The sequence below is a fragment of the Pseudopodoces humilis genome, chromosome 9 (genome assembly GCF_049639895.1).
Source record: "Pseudopodoces humilis isolate 2021_Gansu_Grassland_sample_001 chromosome 9, ASM4963989v1, whole genome shotgun sequence".
In the NCBI taxonomy this organism is placed as follows: Eukaryota; Metazoa; Chordata; class Aves; order Passeriformes; family Paridae; genus Pseudopodoces; species Pseudopodoces humilis.
The window spans coordinates 14,024,487-14,041,497 of NC_142208.1; the positions used below are offsets into that span (position 1 = coordinate 14,024,487).

The 17,011-nt window shown below is 37.1% G+C and overlaps 1 protein-coding gene across 1 annotated transcript in view; it reads right to left on the reverse strand.

Moving 5' to 3' along the window:
- LRMDA (leucine rich melanocyte differentiation associated) overlaps nt 1–17,011 on the reverse strand; it is a 616,838-nt gene that overhangs the window by 97,483 nt on the left and 502,344 nt on the right. The gene's annotated exons all lie outside the window — the stretch shown is intronic.

The window sequence follows — 17,011 nt, forward strand, 5'->3', positions numbered from 1 at the left end:
AAACAAGCCACATTTACCATCCTGCTTTTTAGTTACAGAACAGCAGTGTTGCATTGTTAGGAGAAGATATGAAAAGAAAGGATTGTGTTGGTGAATATGAATCAGTGTAAGTTTTTAAAGTTCCGTTTAACTTAGGCTAGTGACACCATAGTGATATGTCCAGTTTCGAATACAGAATTTGCTCTGGAGTATTTACAACCTACCCATTTCAACAGACATGAAAAGATGATGTGTTTAAATAGAAGACACAAAGGACAAGCTTTACTGAAAATTACATGATGATTTCTAATAAAAAAAAAAAAAGGCAAAGAGAAAAATATAAAAGCTAAACTATTTCTTGAATCTCATGATAAGGGAGTCTTGAGAAAATAATTGCTATCTTCTGTGCAGCTTGTTCCCTAATGATATATTGACTTCTAAACTGCGAAAGTCAATCAAAGGAATCCACCTCAATCTTACTTACTTTATAATTGAACATATCCTCAAAATTTATGAACCCCCAGCTCTCCAATGTCTGCTAAACATAAAAGTATAAAATTGGGCTACAGTATTTTGGGGAAGAAAAAGCAGAAATACTGATTCAAATCTTAATTACCAGACCAAACTCGAGAACAACAATCAGAAATCCATAGCAATGAAATTTAATCATGATAATAGTGGGTTACAGGCTGCAGCTTAGAAATCTTCCTTCCTGTAGCTGTTGGACTCCTAAATGATAGTACAAAACATGTTGAGGGGTGACTGACTAGATTAGCATAGTAAGCTTTTGCTTTTGGAGACCAGCCATCAATTTGTATGTCAGACCATAGTTATAATCTCATTTTTGTCCCTAGGAAAAATCAGGCCACAACATGAAGATGCAACATGCATCAAAACAAACATCTTAATAGAACTTAACAGAGACAAGTTTGCCTAAAGAGCAAGGATGCTGCTTATCGGATAGGAATAAAAATAGAGAATATCCTGCCTCTGCTGACTCACCAGTGATAATAAACCCTTTCCAGGGAACCTCCTGTTCAGAGATATTGCTGCAGACATAACTCTCACCTTCAGCCAGGATGAATAATACCTTGATTTTGGTGAACTGCAAACCTGCAGCTCAATCTACTCCAGACCATGAATTATTGGAAATCTCTCTGATGGCCAATATGAGCCAAGGGCACATAACATGTCAGAGGGAGAGATAGAAACCCCTTACACCCAGCTATGTGATATTTGAAACTAATTCCAAGAACAAGCATCCGTTCACGACTACGTGTTTCCTTTGGGTTGAGTAGATCTGGGTAAGAAAAGGAGAAAAACATCACTATTTAACATCAGACTTCATCCTTGTAAATCACTCAAAAAACTGGAAGAATAAGTGGTCTCATACTGTACACTCTAGATGTTATCTGCCTATTCAAGTGTACTTATTTGGGACTCTGATAATAGTGAAGGTTTCTCTTTGGTACTTTTAATCTCAATTTAGACTGCTGACAGCTTGATGATAGCTTTTCCTAAAATTACTGGAAGAGACTTTGCCATTTCAGCAATATACCACTGAGTGAGCAAAATTCAAGAGCTTCTAAAAAGGATATTGGAGTGAAGGGGCAATTTAGCTTTATTTCCAATTTTAGGAAACACAAGAACAGAAGGGTTTGTTTATTGGTGTTTTTCTGTTATTTTATGTACAGTATATAATTCCCTGTCAAATATAGAAGAGTTTTCATTACCTTTGAGCTAAGCATTCAGTTAGAGCAACTTTAATTCTATGGAATATCATCCAGGGTTAGGATTGTTTTGCACAAACACCGGCTCAAGTTCCAAATCACGTTTCTGAGTAAGCCTGTGCACCAGCAGAAAGACAACTATTTGTTTTCCCTACCACATACTGACATTTGGCCCTAAGCTATTTTCCAAAGAGATTTGTATAGATTGCATTACTCTTAATATTCACAGGAATATTGTGACAGTGACAGCATTGACATGTGACAGTTATGTCTTCAAACATTGGTGACATATGCATCACAAGTTCCTCTTGCAGCGCCAAGTAACTACACATACAAGTAGCTTTGAAGAAAGCTGTTTAAACTCCTTGATTCAGTGTTACAGGAGCAGGTCACAAAATAACTCAGTAAAGAATTCTAACGGTACTGTTACAAAAGAAGTTTGTAGTTTTGCAAACCTTGAAGTCATCCAAGTTTTGCAGTATATCATTGTTCGTTGTTTAGGACTTACAAGACAAAGTTAGACTACTCACAGCCCCCCCATTATGCACATAACCAAACATTTGCTAAACTCTTTATATTAACCTGTGTATTTTGTCCAAATTTTTGTACTTGATACTAAATGGACTGTAAAAAGAGTACAATATTTGCAAAACATGTCCATCAAAATTACAGACATTATAGAAGATGAAGGAGGGGAAAAAAAAAACAAAAACAAGAAAACAAGCAGCCAAATGAAACTAAATTTGAGAGCAACAATACACCAAATCTTTAACTATTCAATCCTAGGGAATGATCAGGTAAGAACAACTTTCTTTGCAATGTATTTTCTTTTCTACAAACTTAGGAACCATACAGCCGGAAAAAAAAAAAAGAAAAAAGAAAAAAGAAAAAAGGGCATGAAGCATGGAAGCATGGAAGAAGGGATAAAGAGACTAGAAAATATGCAAGAGCAGACCCTGAGTGGAGCACTCCATATGGCAGAGTACAGCTGGTCTGGCTCTCCCTCCCCAGCTGGGAGCTCAGCCAGAGGGTTCAAATGGGCTGGCTGGAGTTTGTCACCCACCTCAACACACTGAGCTGTTCTGGGAAACCAAGAGGTGGCACAGCATCCCTACCAGAAAAGGAGATTGTTCTTGAGGAATGGGATTTCCCAGTTTCCTTGCTCCACAGCCAAACAGACTTAGCCATGAGTTAGCAGTTGTCTTTGCTAAACCTCCAGCATGAATTAGAGTCACTTTAATGAACGGGGAAAAAAATAACCCATTTAGAAGAAAATTGTCAGCCACACACCAACAACTAGCTCTCAAGAGTGGAGGAATCTAATTAGACTAAACAAACAAAAAAAAAAGCTAAGTTGTTTAATCCCTGAATTCCACTTTTCAAGGAATAAAAAAATGCAATACTTGGATGGCGCTAGTAAGGGAACATCATGGGTAGTATCAGGACATACTGTACATCTGCAGCATCAAAACAAATTTGTAGAGACCAATGATTCAAAAATAAAAATGCTGTGCTATTTTTGGCAACCACACAAGTTCCTTCAAATATTTCAGCTGTTGAAGAAAGTAAAGGGGGAACTCAGACAAGCCAATCCTTTTTGAATCATGGTTTGAGAAAGCAAAATTTAAATGACTCTGCTATCCAAGTTATATCTCTCTACTAGACATTTCATGTTTATATTTCTAAACCCAGGAGTAAACAAAATCCCACTCCTGACACTTTTAAATCTAATCAATAATACAAGTGTTTCAGCTATAATCAACTGTATGACTTTAACCCTAGCAAATACTCATTCCAGATATTTTAGCAGATTATTTTCAGATGTGATGGTACTAATACAGTAGCCAAATTATTGTAGTATTAGGACAACAAGGAGAACAGTGATCTTATATTTGGGTTGGCCTTCCAATTTCAATTACCTTTAAGGAGAAAGGAAAGAGAATTTTTCTTATTTAACAGAATGGAGTTTAAGATTCAAAGCATTTCAGATTCAAAGCATTCCCTTATTCTCTTATAACTGACATTATCACTTCTCACTTGAATTTACTTTACCTTTTGGTTTTTACTTAATGTTAAATTGCAAGGTTGAAAGCAGGGATCAAAAATGCAAATGAACATCAGATAATTCTTATGCATTTAGGCTTAATTGAGTGTAATCGATATGTCTGGTGTGCAGCCAAATTCAACTATTGTGAAAAGCACCTAATGTATGGACATTATTTTTGGACTACTGAATGCCAGAAAATAATGAGCTGGCATTCAGCTTTGGTGAATCAGCCCTTGAATTTTCATCTAAGAGCAGTTTTGAATTATTACTGAAGATAAGGTGTAAATGTGCAAGGGAATTTTATCCATGTTTCTCCCATGAATCATAAATGAGGAAAAAAATTACAGTCTAAATTGCACTTAAAAGGAATAAAGTCTTTTCATGTCATACATGATTTATCAAAATGATCTCATTTTAAGAGTACTGTGGTGTATCTTGATTAATAACATTAGTAAGCATGATGAATGGCCTCTTTAATGGTAACACAGAATTTATTGGCAAAATCCCTACTTCTACCAAAAAGGGTGGGAAGTAAAACATGCAGCAGTTAGTAACTTGCAGAAACAGCTTAAGTAAACTCTCTGCTATGCATTTTGTATTTACATATTCTTGAAAATCCTAAATTTGAATTTATTCTCATGATTGTTCAGAAACAGGTAACAGGTATTACCTAATGGGGCAGCTCTAACCACTACAAAACTACTTTGTGGATCTCTGCCAAACGAGCTGAACTCGGCATGTACTGTAAGAGGATGTAGTGTATTAAGGTCTTTCAAGAACGTTGGTCCCATCCCCTTATGACCTTTTTCAATATCCTCTTCATTTTGCCTTAATATCCTAAATGCTTCCCTTCTTCCATTACCCCATCTTACCCTCCCCCCCTTCTCCCTTTTTAAGCCTGCTCCAGCCTGCCCTAACTAATTTCCTTTTGGGCTGACAGATCAGAGGCCTTCCTACCACTGTTCCTTTTAGACCTGTGAAGCCCTCCTCGTAATCCTGCTGCTTGTCCACAATTAATCTTTCCAGTTGCCACATTATTAACACTACCACCCACAGACAGAGGATGCCTGAGCACGGCTGGACACTCGCTCCCCACTGGAGCATCAAAGTTGTCAATCACACACTAGTCAGAAAGTTGCCTGCTGTCAACATCAGAGGATTTCATACTCTCCTACCCGCTGATCAAACATTTTTCTTCAGAAGATTAATTCCAAGTCCCCACCCATTTCCTCACATATCCTCTTTCCCTTTTAGGTTTACTCAATGATCCATCTTCTGTATGGAAAAGGAAGCAGTGTATAATAGAAATCCTTTCAAAACAAAAGTTCAGCAAAACTAAATTTAAATCCCAGCTGTTATCAACCTCTTCCCCCCTGTGCAAGTTAAACACCTTAAAGAGCTTGGATTAGACCTAGTCACAAATGTCTTTCTTTGATCAAAGGCTCTGAGACTTTACACAAATATAATCACAAGGCAATGACTGCATCTAAGGAGCCTGAATTGATTTGTTCTACTGTAACATATAGCATACCAAAACACCCGTTAGGCTTTTTGACTTCCAGGACCATTATTTTTCAACACATATCACTCAAAAGCCGAGATTTTGAGCATCTTCTTAATATTTTTTCAAGGTCATTAGATAAAATGTGAGCTTCTTGCACAGTATTTGCTTTTTCTTTTTAAAAAGTGCATCTCAGCTACTTACACTTAAAAGCAGGAAGATACACGAGATTCTCCAGCTCAGGTTCGGTTTAATGAGCTGGAGGGAAGTAACTATTACCACCTCTCCCTACTCATATGTCACATTCTAATACATTCATTTTTTTATAAATTAAAGCTTACTGCTCAAGTGGCTTAGTATCTTTCATTACAGTATTTAACAAAGTCTGTCTCTAAAGGACCACTTTAACATGGTAGCCACACAACAGTGAATGAAAGCAATATCATTAATATAATCCAGCAAGAAATCTATTCACTGTGAAACATAATGTTAGGTTTTAAAATAAGAATAAATTCATTTCAAATCACACCACAAAATAAATTCTAAGTTGCTCAATCATAGTCATCCCTCAAATAGATTTCTTAATGTTTTTTCATCTCTTAGGTTAGTACTAATGAAAATCAAGAACTCAACAAAAGACCCCCCAGAAGTATAAAACAAAGAAAAATCTGCTGGCCTTGAATCCTAATCTGAGATTGGGAAAGTAAATCCAAACAATTATACATTATGCTTTACATTTCTCTGTCAGCATCTTTACCTCCATATCCTGAGAACACACATGCTACCTCCTTTCCATTTACACCATGCAGGATTCAATGGGCTCACACACCACTAAAATAAAGCGTATGGACAAAGCAAACCACAAGTTTGTCATACCCCAAACCACAAGTAAGTCTGCAACTGTTTCTAGAGAATTCTGAGTTGTCATAGACAACTATTCTTTGAGTTTCCTTGTGAAACTTGTTTGAGTTTCACAAACAAATTTTGAGATGCTAGGACAAGCTAACCTTTCTCTAAATCCCCACCTCACCAACACCCAAACATGACATTTATTGAATTTCACTCACTGTCCAACAGTTCTGAAAAGAACTGTTGAAATGAAAGAGAAATATGGAATTTTTAGAGATTACAGCATCAACAGAAGGTGCCAAAAGCACAGGTATGCCAATGTGAAGGGAAGTACACTGAAAATGTATTAGATTCCAGGCTTTCTTCAGTCATTCCCTGCAATATTTTTCAGCCAATTACATCACAACTACAAAACATAGCAGTAGTGGAGTAATTGCCAGAATTCCTGCTATGCTATGGCATAGCAACAGTAGATGAGCTGCATACAAACACTGATGCAGAACTCAAAAACACATTACATACGATACTCATTAATTTTCATAGCCCTTTATTTTGAAATAAGGTAACTCAGAACTTCTCCACCTCCTTTTGCCAACCCGATACACATAGATTCTTCAAAAGCCAAAATCATTAGCTGTTTTTTTTAGATAGGAACTTCCAAGACTGTTCCATAAATTAAATCAGTAATGTAATATCCTCACTTGCAAGCACATTCAATCAGAGGAATGCAGAACTGCATATACATTTCACAGGCCAGGCATAATTGTTTGCAATGCTAGAGCACTTATTTTGCTTTGCTATTCATTCTGATACCTTCTGCTTGCCTTAGTTTTTTTAGGAAGCATGGAAAATGTTGCAAAAAAAATGAAAGCTAGATCCTAAAAAGTATAAGGTAACAGTACTTTAATGACTGTTGCTAAGTTGTGCTGACTTCCTTGCTTAGCAGGCACAGGAATCAAGAAATTGGAAGGTTAAAAATGCATTCAAGGCATCTTCATCCTGTCATGTGGGAATAGAGCTGAATTGCAGTTCAAACCTCTTGTCACTCTATTCAGTCAGCAGAAGGGGGTGCTGCAGTGTAACCTATTTAAAATGCAAATAGAGTAACTTTTGTAGCAGCAGATTAAAACTAGCGTTTTATTCACTTGGCATACCCACAGCATACTGAATGCTGGAATCAGACTTGCCACTGCACACCGCAGGTTATTAATAGAGCTCAGAATGGTGTTGCTAAATGTGCAAGTTAAAAGCAAATAAACAAAAATGGATTTATCTGTGGTATTTGTTCTCCTGGAGAATTCAGCAAGGCCTGTCTCACACTGCACACTTGTTTGTTCACGATCACTGAGGCTCAATTTTGTTATTTTGTTGTTTTTTTCTTTAATTATTTGATTGACAGCCACTTACCACAGCCAGAGATTCTGGGATATGTACTCTATAACACTAATATTGTAGAGACAACCACATTTTTTCAACCTGGACAAATATATACATACACAGGAAAGTGTATCTATGGTGCTACTCTCTAATAGGCCTTTCTGGACTCTAGTGAACTACCAACACATGAAAAAACACAAAGTTAAAAGGTTCAGCAGAACCAAATCAACACATTGTGCTATGGCTTTACACTTCATCTTCCTGCAATGTCAGGTGTCAGGGCAGGCAAATGGGTTTCCCCTCTATATTCAAGCCAATTCCTCTGTTCTTCATCTCGATCTCTCAGAGACTCATCAAAAATGCGATTTAATTACATCTCCTCCTCTCCTCCCCCTCCAAAAAAGAGTGTAAACATGACTCCTTTTTATCTCCTGATACATCTGGACAAGTAGACAATGTGCTAAAACAAAATAAATCTGCCCTGACAGTCACATCAAAGGGTTCAGCTAGGGGCTTGCAGCTACTTAAGGCACAGGAATGTTGTTGCTAAGCATCGCTCTACAACCTATCAGTCCCTTAAAGAAGAGCTTTTTTCTTTCAGAGGGAGATGAGGAAAGCTGGAGAGTGGGAACCAGACTGCAAAGGGAGATTGGGGATTTTGGAGGATTTTAAAGCTTAAAGTGAATTGTGTGAAGAAAAGGGGGTTTGTTTTGTTTTGTTTTGGCTCTTGACATACAGTCCACATTTGGGGGGGAAGGAAAGTAGGGAAGGAAGGAGGAGTTAAAGCTCGTTGATGAAACATCTTGTGAATTATCCCTTTGGATAAAACCAAGAAAAGTCTTTGATATCCTTTTTCAAATCCCTGTACTTACTGTAGATTTGAAACAGAGAGATTGCGACCAAAAGCAATAGGGCTGGGATACCAAGCCTGTTAAAAATACCTTGTAAAATGCATCCCATGTCCTGCTTTTCTGTCAAGTGTTTGATAAATATGTGTATGTTCCTGAAGAGGTGGAGCCCGGAACAATGCCCATATCCAATAAACATGCTCTACAGAGAAAGGAAACTCTCGATACATATGCACATAGCACAATTTGATGCTCAATTTACTAGTGAAAACTGTTGCCTTTAGGGAGAAGGTTCACTGAAATCTTCAGTCTTCCACACCGTGCCTTACCAGACTTGATTTCCATGTGTAGTCCTTAAACTGCCAAAGGAAGGTAAAACCCTGCTAAAACCAGACCTTAGGACTCCCCTCATTCAAAACACAGCCACAATTAAATGAACAGCTGAAAATTCAAATTAAGCTCCCTCTCAAAGATGTAGAAACATATCCCAGGTAAATGGACAATCTGGCCTGGAAAGTATAATGCACTCAGTTTCAAAGCTTAATTATCCTGAATGTAAGCAAAGAAAACCAGTAATTTGGTTATAGCAACACTGAGGTGTAACAGCTTAAAAAAATTCCTCTTTCCTTTTTAAAAATTAAACAAAGAAAACATGAAATGGGCTCATTCTACATGCAGGGTAACTATCAAGAACATGAACAATTACTGAGCCCATGATATTACACAAATAAATAACACTTAGCATTATCTTCAGCACAACCATATTTATTAAACAGTGACTGAGGGCAGCAGTAACCATTTTTATTGTCCCATACAGCTCTTATTTTCTAATTAAACAGAAGGTTATTTCCACTGCCAATGCAGCCATTTATCTTATTTGAGTGTTACATAATATTTTTTGCCAGCCAAGCCTGACTATAAAGTGTTCTGTGTGGTGAACTGTGGCCCAACTTGCTTTCCTGTTTGGTAATCATAGAAATGGGCCATTTCGTGCTGTGTTAATAAATAAACTTTTTGCAATTTCTCCTAAAACATGATAAAGCTTATACTTTGTCCTTCCCTCTAGCTTCAATACAAGGGCAATGAGCTGTATTATTAAAGATATAGGTCAAGCAAACCTGATGATTTCAGTCCTGTGGGGTGCTTTAGAAACTATTGTCATATTACTGAGATCATTCTGCTGTTCCTAATTATTCCTCTTGGTTGCCTCACATTTCAAGTGATTTCTCTCACACTTATGTCAAAATTTATAAGCTACTCCCTGTAACAACACTACATTATTTCCTCACTTGTTAGGGTAATATAGGACAGAAACTAGGAGAATGCTTTAATCTAGCTGACAAGGATAATGTAGTCTAGAAATGTAATAAACTTTGCATTCTACTACAAAGTTGTGGATTTTCTCCCTACCATGAGACATTTCATATAGATGGACATCTTAGAAAAACTAATTGCTACAATAACTTGCATATCCTCTTATCTGAGTTGCTTTTATCAGGAAAAACGTATCAGCATTAAAGCATTCACTCCAATAGCTTGTGCATTCTCCTTATTCCCATAATTGCTATTCTGCAACATTCTGTTGACTGTACTGTAAAACTACATGCTGCTGAAGGAAACCTATTTCCAAGAAATCTGTGCATCACCCTAACAGTGCAAAACATTTGTAATTAACAGGCTGGGCCTTAACAGTGCTGTAACACATCTCGGGCTGACTGGCACAAAATTTTATTTGCACTAAGTAGCCTGAGACTGGGAAAATATGAAATCAACTTTATGTGATAGCTCCATGTTCTATAGTGGTTTTTTTGGAAGGATTTCAGAATGTAAGGGAAGCTGCCAGTGGAAAAGGTAGTCTAATGAAACATTTGAATTTTAAAGCCAGTGTGGGTACTACTGCTTACTGTGGGAACTAACCTATTTCCTTCAGAACATCCTTAAGGTTACAAAATGATGGTACCTTCCTCCCCTACCCCCACAGAAACAAACAAACAAAGCAAAAATCCCCAATAAACAAATTAAAACACAATTCCAGTTAGAAAATGTCATATGATTAACTCAAACATTACATCCATAGCAATATTTCTAGGTGCAATTTTGGTGAATTTGTCTGCACTAGCAATTTGCTGTGTTTCTCAAATGTCCAACGGCTTTTAAAATGCTTTTAGTCAGCAGCAAACTGAAAAAAAATCCAGATCACAAAAATACCAGTCCAGAGCAACGAAGCCATCAGAAAATAAAATAGGAAGAGGAGCACTGGTCTATAATGGCAACCTTTAAAGAGACTTTTTCCAAATAAATGGAAAACAATATTTAATTGAGCATGCACATAGGAAACAAAGAGGCGAAGATGAAGCTAGTGTTGTCCCAATCAGAAATACTCAGAAATACTCACCAACAGCACTGTCAGGCAAATAAAAAAAAAAGGAAAATACCAATAATAATTTCTGGGTTTGCCTCTGTTCCTACTTCTCTCTCTTCTGTCTTGCTCTGAAGAGCTGATGACCTGACTGAAGGTAAACTTCACATGGTTTGAGGTGTGTGGGTGGGGAGGGATCAAGAGGCAGAAACAACATCTTCTGAAGGCTTTCACTTCTGGATCCCAGCTAGAGGAACTGGAGCCCCTGCCATGGCCTGAGAGCTGCCAAGGTGAACTATTCATACATCTGTAAAGTGAGATTTCCCACTTCTATGATGACTTCTGTCCCAGACAGAAGACCCAGCATGTATGAAAGACACACTTTGTTTATTTTGTCTTTTTTTTTGTCAATATATAAAATTGTCTTGAAAGCTGGTGATTTTACAAGTGTGTCTATGCTCAGATTTGTTTCCATAGTGGACAGCCACAAGAAAGTAATGCAACAGCCACATTTAAAAAATTTAAAGAAAGAACATTTATGCCTTACCTGATGGCTTTGGAATACAAACACTGAAATTTTAGGGGTACAAAGGATGTGATTAATCAATATCTTATTAATTTGTAAAGCATCTGCTTATAAAACAGAAACAATAGCTGATGGAAATGATTAACCACAGGAACAGAAATTAATTTTAGGATCTTCACAAATGAATGCATGAGAGATAAGAAATCACAAAGGCATTAAGCTACAAAAGAGCAGTACTCCATCAGTATATTTTTTACATAGTTTTTGGTGAATCAAAATAAACTAAAACCAATGGAAAACACTGGACACTACAAAAGGAAAAGACAATCAAAATAGTTATGGAAAAATGTAATTATATCAGTTTGTTAAAACCCCAGTTTTGTTGAAACAAGAAACGGGTATAGAAAAAATAGAGCACTTCTTCCTCCGGTTTTTTTAACTCTAAAATCATATCCTACATAAAGTAGTTCAGACCTGTCTGAGACTTCTTGTCCATATTTATATATCAGAAATGCCTAACAAGTGGGAGATGAACTTGTTAGGTTTCATAACCTAACTGCATAACATATCCTAACTAATTTTTATAATTACTTTTCTTGAACTTATTCATAATTAATATACCTTCACCCTGAATGAGAGGAGAGAAAAAACAGCAGGAAAGTTGATTTATCTCAAAAATGTGTTTTCCAAGCCCTATGTGTGGACCTTTGGAGTTCAGTCTGTCCATGAAATACTGGTAAGTGAGGTTTTCTTCCATGAGGTGATGAATTTAATGAATACTGTCCTAAAATGTTTTGGGTTTTGTCTCTTCAAGAAGCTTTCCATGCTCCCATGCTCTAACTAGTTGTCCCTATCCATAAAATCCAGAATGCACTTAACAAAGTTTATCCCTCAGCTCAAAAAACTGTTTCCCCAACTTTGCAAAACTTCAGGACATACTACAATTCAGAGATGAGGAGAAGGTTTTTTGTCAGACAGGGTAACTGCTCATTTATAGGGCTGCTGAACTTTTCTTGGTTTCAGCTGTTACCATGGTTACTTACGCAGTTGACGTTCACTGAGCACTTCCAGTCTTGGCTAAAGAAACTGCCATCTACGTACAGTCTGTCACAATTCTGGGAAATCTGTTCCAACAAATCAGCATTGCTGTTAAAATTGTGCTTTTTTACTACCCTGGGTGTGTCAGCTTCAGTTGCAAGAGCTGGTTCTTCTCATGCCCATTGCCCATATTAGATGGAATCTTATTCCTTGTGCTGCTGCTCACTTGAGGTGCTACCATTGACATACTGTGATCAACTCTTCACACCCCCTTGGCTACCCAAGATAGACAGAATTTCCTGGAATTTCTCACCAAAGCATGTCACCCTGTCTTCCGAGAAATCATTTGCCTTATTTCCACCATTCTGTCTTGAGTCTCCCATCAACTTTCTAGAACCACAGACTTACCCAAATCTAAACATGGTGTTCTAGTAGCTGTTTACCACTAAAAAGTACAATTAGAATGTTTAAATTTCCTCTCTTACTCGATACCCTACAGAGTAACAGATGTGTCTATTGAAATCTAATTGCTTTATGTTTTGTCTCACTCATAAAAAGGTGACACAGCACTGGGCAAAAACCTGATCTCCATGAAAGAATGCCTATTTTATCAACATAAAAACTGTTCACTGGTACTTAATTCACTGAACAAATGCCATGTTGAATTTGTACTATTCTAGTTCCTAAAACAAAATAATATATGTCATATTTGATAATTGATAGAAGTAATCTAAATCCTTGTTGTTACCAACAGTGCTTTCACTGACCAAAGAGAAGATGAGCTAGAGAAACACGTCTTCCTCTCCTCTTGTCATCTCTCATTCTTTCCACCTGCAGCTGAATCTGCCTCTTGTCAATAAGATGACACTTCCAGACGAAGCATAAAATGACAGAATGTAACAAATACATTGTGAATTATAATATTCACAATATTCAACTTCACAGAAGTTGGAGTTCACAATATTCACAATATTCAACTCCACAGAAGTTGGAGGTACTCTCATTTCACAATATTAGAAACATCAAAGGAACCCTGATATTTACAGATAGAAGCATGGATCACTAAACTGGGTAACTATAGGGCGTGGAAAGAATATTTTCCTTTTCCACACCCCAAGTATAAAAATCTGGGTAGCAACAGTACTGCCACCATAGGCAGACAACTCAGAATTACTTCAGACGAAGTAAAACTGCTAAGGAACTGAAGCTAAACAGAAAGAGAATATAAGCCAGGGTTGTACAGTGGGTAACTCCAAGAGCTGCTTGCATTCATGTCTGGAGTACAACCTGGTGCATACAATAATTGTGTAAAATGAAAATGACCCAAAATCACTCCACTGTACTTACATAAATCACAGAACCACAGAACTGGTAAGGCTGGAAAGTTTATCTGGTCTCACCTCCCTGCTCAAACAGGTTTTTCCCAGATCACAAGGCACAGACTGAGTCCAGCCAGCTTTTGAGTATCTCCAGTGAGGGAGACTCCACAGCCTCTCTGGACAATTTGTTCCACAGTTCAGTCACCTGCACATTAGAAAAGTTCCTCCTCATATTTAGGTAGACCTTCCTGTGCATCAGTTTCTATCTGTTGCCCCTTGTTCTAACAGAGTTACTTTTTCCTGTTTTCCTGTGTTTATTGTTGTTGTTGTTGTGTTTGGCTTTTGTTGGATTTTTTCTTTTAATACAGAAGTGGAACATAGGGGTTGTAGTAGAAAATGTGATGTGTAGGTCTACTTTCTAGAACACTGAGTGAATTGTTCTACAACCACAAATTCTCAGACACCATAATGAAACAAAATGAAAAGAACCAGTTTTCCTGTCTCTGCTTCCTCTGCTCCAGTTATCCAGCTTCAGGTGTGGAATGACAAATAAATATTATGGCAAATATGTTCAGACATTTAGATTTAAAAACTAATTTATTTCCAGTTACAGCTATTCTAAAACTTGAGGAAGAAATGCTAGAAAAATATTATTCATATCATTCTGTAGTTTTAGCATTGGACTTTGGCCTCAGCACCCACCTCATGGCATAACCTTTTTTGTTAATATTTGTTAATAATATCTCTAATATCTCATAAAGTATCAAAGTTAAGCCCAAGATTACATATTTTGACTAGTTGCATCACAATTCATTTTCTATTACTCACAATTTCAGATTAAGTTATTAGAAACAGACTGATGCACCAAAAGTTTTACACTTTGCAATGGAATTGCTCCAGCAGTGTTGTGTAAAAAAACTGAAACTGCTCAGTTCCTTAAAATGCAACTGTTGCATCTGGAGTTCACTTATTTTCTCTCATTAAAGTACCTTTATGCTAAAAGATGCTTTTGTTCCCCCCTCCACTGAATCTGGCACTTTAGCTATGATATGGTTTTATTACTCAGAAATACTTTATTACTGCAATAAAACTGCACATTCCACTTTTCCACTGTCTCACCTAATAGTGAACCTTAAACCAAAAAACTCAAGTCAAAAGCCCTGTTGGTTCCACTGGCAGGAGATTACATGTTAATAATGCAGGGCAGTACAGCAGAGCAGGAAAAGAAAAATGCCCTCAGCAATTTACATACCTCTATACGTTGAGTTTCTGGGTTTATTGTTATTTATGTCTCTTGCAGTGCCATCATGACAAAGAGAAACTGACAAGTATCCAGTTATGTAGTTTAATTCTTTCACATTTGCTCTTTCACATTGCTCCCCAGGAGGAGCACCCAAAAAATGGTCCCTTTCTACTAATCTCGTTTCTATGTGTTTTGGCTTGAGAAGACTGGAAGATATATGCCTTTCTTTTGCTGGTAGACACCTGTGGGCTAGCATAATTTCATTAATTTCCTGTTGAAACACGAAAGGAATTAAGTTTATTCCCATTTGCATGATCCTTAAACTGTTGCATCGTTTAGCAAAATATTCCCATGTTACCACAGAGATTGAGGCATTTGTACTTAGCAGAACTGCAAGTGCATCAGTGTAAGAGAAAAATGACCTGTTCTAGGTTGGTTAAGATGGTAACTAGATTAAAACTCTGCAATCAACTATCTCATTTTGCTGTCTAAAATGTTATTACATATGTAAAATTCTTCTGCATCATATTTTCTTCCAGCTCCTGTTTTTCAGACTGCTGTGTGAAGATTAAAATTATTTTTTTGCCATAAAGCATGTCTCTGAAACCAAACTGCTAAGTGTTCCTCAGTGCTGGTGAAGGAAGCTAAAAGAGATGCTTTCTCAATATGTTTATCTTACATAGCCTGGAAGAAGAGAAAAAAATCAATTAAAAAATGGTTGCTATAGACATGGTATTTAATGTATGAACAGCTCACCCTCAATTTTCATCTGAGGGGATCTGTTACACATTTAAACATATTTTTAATGTTATATTTAGTTGTGACCAAACTCATCTTCTCTCAGATGAACATTCACAAACACAGGAACATCAGAAATACACCTGGAGATAGAAAATACTCTTTCCCAGCTCAGCCATTTGAAATTAAAAGGCAATCATCACCTTCCTCCAGGACTGCTTTTACAGAGCCTCTTTCATCAGGCTCAGACTCACTGACAAAAAGAAGCACAGATCTAAAGCAAGCAAAAGACTTTTCAGAGAAACCAATACTCATCTACTGGGTTTTCATCTTGTAGAATGTGCTTTACTCTTTTTTTCTAATTTTAATACTGCAGACTTAGCTCATCTACTCCCTTTCTCCCCATTTCCATCTATAGAAAGGAATCTGCTTGTTTTAAAAACTTTTACAATTGTTTTAGTGAGTTCATCTTAAAAGAAGACTTTTCCAGCTTCACAGAACAAAGGGCACATTCTTTCTGAATGCTGGATACTCATCTAAAACAGCAAGGCCCATCTATCACTAGTTAATATGGCTCCAAAATACATTTCCCCAAATAATTAACATCATTAGAAGACTGATTAAAAAAAAAAAAGTTACTTTTTTCCATGCACTGTGGCTTTTTTTCTGAAATAGTACCACTTAAACAAAAATTAACCAAGATAACAAAAACAAGAAAAAACACTGATTCTAGATGTTGGATGAACTTGGATGTTGAATGACTTTTTTTTTTTTTTTTTAAGGCAATAAACTCTGCATGATAATTGGTAAAAATAAAACATAAAGAAACCACTTGGTCACGGCTGAGGACTTCTTTGTAGCTTTAATTTTCTTAGCCCAGCATTTAAGCATGTTCTTACAAGATGTTCTGAGCTGAGGTAATTTTAAGCTTTCTCCTGAAGTAGACCTGATGCAACAGTCATAGGAGCTGCTGTCACTTTATTGTGTGCATGGTCCCAGTGCTTCAGGCTCCTCAGAGACAATTTTAGCCCAATAGATTAATTTTTTGCCTTGCATTTTAGCTTTTACCTATATCCCGTGCTTTGCAACGGGTCTTACGCATCTAAAATTAATTTATGATTTTAAAAGCTCATTGTTAAACCAGGAAAGGCTGCTAGTAATGACTGGCAACTTTGAGAAAATCAGATTGTGATGTTCTGCCCAGCAGGAATGGTGTTGAGTTAATATTTAATGATTTACTAGTTCTACTTGACTGAGCTTGCACCCTGTAAATGGATCATATGACCGGTGATCACAAGTTCAACTGCTTTTGTTTCCTGCGTGGCGCGAAGCGGGGCTGTGTTGTACGCTACCAGGGGCTCGTGTGCAGCTCTGTGTAAGACAAGGGCAGGTTACATGCAACAGGCACTTAATGCCTCATACCAGCAAGCCCTCAGCCCAGGGGAGCTCATGAGGTT